General features: G+C 41.6%; 1 protein-coding gene across 1 annotated transcript in view; it reads right to left on the bottom strand.

Moving 5' to 3' along the window:
• LOC106534515 (ubiquitin-conjugating enzyme E2 E1) overlaps positions 1-2,656 on the bottom strand; it is a 7,793-nt gene extending 5,137 nt beyond the window's left edge. Inside the window, exon 1 of the mRNA XM_014031170.1 lies at positions 2,534-2,656. The gene's annotated coding sequence lies outside the window, so the exon portion shown is untranslated. The remainder of the gene's footprint in view (positions 1-2,533) is intronic.
• Between the last annotated feature and the right edge of the window lie 619 nt (positions 2,657-3,275).

Here is a 3,275-nt window from a genome sequence, read left to right as displayed (position 1 = left end):
CCACAAATTCTCCTAAATCACTCGTACGCACAACTTAAGAACAAATCTGTGCGTACGAACGGTTCTTGCATGAGGCCCAATGAGAGTATTTACACTGGCCCCGCACAGCGGCGGTGATCCGCCAAAATTAGATCTGATCCTACTTTTGCCGGACGCCAGAGCTGCTCCCGAGTCAATCTACAAAGATCACATCGCACCAACAAGAATAGGAACAAACAACATCCGTATTTTCAAAATAAAACACCATAAGACGGACTTATTTTGTGGAAATCCCAGCTATATTAATCAATATATGGATATATTTCTACACAAACACTGTCAGAATGTATGGTTCTGTTTGGGAAGCAGATGGAAACATGTAGCATATGTGTCGACACGCGTAGATTTTATTTTGAAATCAGAAGTTTCAGAAAGACAACAGTGATACAGTTTCAACCACAGATATCAAACGTTTTTATACATCAATGTTTTCAGCTGTTTGGAGTTGGTCTTTCACAGAATTCATTATCGTTTGCTCTGACTTCCACAATTATCGTGCACTTTCCTTCCTGCACACGCTTCCTCCTCTGTGCGTCGCACCGGGGTTCAAACAAACAGCTATGACCTGCGCACTGCAGCGGAGCGGAGCCACATGTAGTGTAAATCCAGGGTGACAGAGTCGAAACAGATGGTGTGTGAAAGGTAAGCCGGTGCTGTTGATCAATAGTTCTAGAGCAGTACTACGTTAACGTAGCAGAACCAGGGTTTCCTCCAGTGTACTGGAGCCAAGAGTTCCCTTAATTGACACAAAACTGTCAGAATAAGAGTCTAAGACATTTAAAGTGGCACCGGCAGAGGGTTTTTTGCACCACCGGATGTTGAGACAACAGGATAAGCAGCTAAGTCCTAGCATTAGCTCAGCTCACCCCGCCCACCTATCAGTCAAAACGTCACCATATCAACCAGCCTTAAGTTTTCAGAGGGAAACACTAAGCAAGTTTTATTTTATTTTTTTTACACGTGGCCCTTTGTGTCTAACGAGAATCATCAACCACTAAGATTTCACCAAATCCCAACATTCCTCCTTCAATTTGTTTTAATTATTTTTGTAGCTAGCTTTTTTTGGTTCCTCCATACTGGTTTTGTAACTACAAGCTAAATGGTAGCCCACGAACATGGCGCCGCCGGTATAAAAGTACCCGTAAGATGACGTCACTCATCGTGTTTCTCAGAACGACACGAGGCGAACGTTTAATGCGTCACACTCCAGTTCAGTTCTGCTCCACGATTGTTGTTTCCACAAAGCTCGCTCCGTTTCTTAAAGCTCACGTCTGAGCGGGACGTGGCTCCATCAGTGATTTAAGAACCATGCAAGGCAGCATAAAGACAGAGCGAATGCTTTAGAAAACAGCCTAAAGAGGATTTTACATTTGTAAATAATTCAGATGACTGCAAGTAAACGCCAAGTAAAATATGTCTGAGTTTGTAACGTGACAAAACGTAAGTTTTCCCATGAATTGTTGGTAAAATTGTCTATTTGACCAATTAACAGAAAGGAAAACAGCATTTAAAGGTGACAGTTATCAAGATGTGTTTCCTGTGCTACAGTGGACAAATAAACAGGATCTCTCTCTTTGTGTTTTTAAACAAACCAGGTTCAAAATAAACAAATCAAAGCTGGTGAAGAACCACTGAACCCTGTTTGTCAAAAAAATGTTTTAAAATTTAAAGATTAGGCGTGTTTTACATAATAAGATGTTTACAGACACTAGCATCAACTCGGTGTTGCCAATAAACAGGTGACGTCTTGTACCAATAAAACAAATTTCTTACCTATATTCCGAAAGTTGTTTGTTTTAACGCCGAAGATCTCGCGAGATTCTGAAACACGATTCGCTTCTTTGCGTTATTTATTTATTTATTTTTGACGTAAGTTAATTTTTTTCCCGTAACGAATAACGAGAAGTGTCATTAGCCAACAAGCTAGCTGACAGATTTATGAGCATTGTATCAAGTTAACAGTTTAAATAAATAAAACTGTTGATTTGGATCTGAACGGAAGTGTTTTTTACGTAATGTGTTAGCTCATCTTCCTCCACGCGCACCATCAGTGTTATCCTTGCTAACAAAAAAAAAAAAAAAAAAATCAACTCAAACAGAACGATCGAAGGCTCGGGCCAACATTCAGGATGAAATTACAACAACATTTATTCAGTCCGCGGTTGTGCGCCGCCGTGTTTAATAAAACACGCAAACAAACGATTTCAAACATGACAATCAAGGAACAGGAACAACTCCACTCCAGCACATAGACGCGGCCCTACCCCCCTACCACCACCACCGACTGCCCTGACTCCAGCACATAGACGCAGCCCTTCCCCCGCGCTGACTGGGCTCGTTTTGTTTTTGTTTGTTTGTTTTCGGTTGTTTACGCAGCTGAGCGCCGACATCAAACGAAAACGTGGACGGGCGACGAAGCGCCCAGCCAAGGTTCGTCCCGAACCCCGGGCCGCGGGTTCCGAGCCGCCCGTCTCGGTCGCTTCGCAAAACTTACCCGCTCTATTGTGTCTGGACCTCCGCCACCGTCGAGGCTGGCTGCTGCCTGTCGCCCTCTGCGGAACGGAAGTAGCCTCCCGCGGCTGCAGCAGGCTGAGCGGCACCGGCGCTGCTCTGGAAACTGGACCGAGCCCAGCACCGTGTGTCACAGCTTCAGTATTTAATTCAGCTCTTTAACAGAACAGGTGATTAAACCTGAACATAAATAAAATGAAACACACATCGTCTTTTATTTTTATAAAATGTGTTTATTTATAAGGTTTTTAAAATCTGGAGGCAGAAAATGTTTTAATAAAAAGGGTTTTTATTTTATTTTTAGATCTTCAGCTATGACTACAACCATCCAACCACTGAAACCTAAAAAAACAAAATTCAACTGACCTCAGGTCTGATCTGAGAATTACTCATGTTGTGTAATGATGGAGTCTGGGAGCAGAAACACAACATGCATCATCCTGACAGCTCATTTTAACACTTTAAACAGGTTAATGTGGAGTTTTATTTATTTAGTCAGGATTTTATGGTCTGTAAATGACATTTTAGGTCTTAATATCTGCACCTGGTAGTTATTTATAAATTACATGTAATTTGGGAAATATTTGGTGTACTGAGGCTCCGACTCATAACCTTTAATCTGGTTGAGTTTTAAGTTTTAAAGCGATTTATTTTATTAATGTCAATCTCATTTTCACTGACAGCCACATGAGCATCAAGTTTGTAATTAATGTCAAACTCCTGAG

Source organism: Austrofundulus limnaeus, unplaced genomic scaffold (genome assembly GCF_001266775.1).
Source record: "Austrofundulus limnaeus strain Quisiro unplaced genomic scaffold, Austrofundulus_limnaeus-1.0 Scaffold1196, whole genome shotgun sequence".
Classification (NCBI taxonomy): domain Eukaryota; kingdom Metazoa; phylum Chordata; class Actinopteri; order Cyprinodontiformes; family Rivulidae; genus Austrofundulus; species Austrofundulus limnaeus.
The sequence above is the reverse complement of the archived record's forward strand: the minus strand, read 5'-3'. Positions and strand labels throughout refer to the sequence as shown.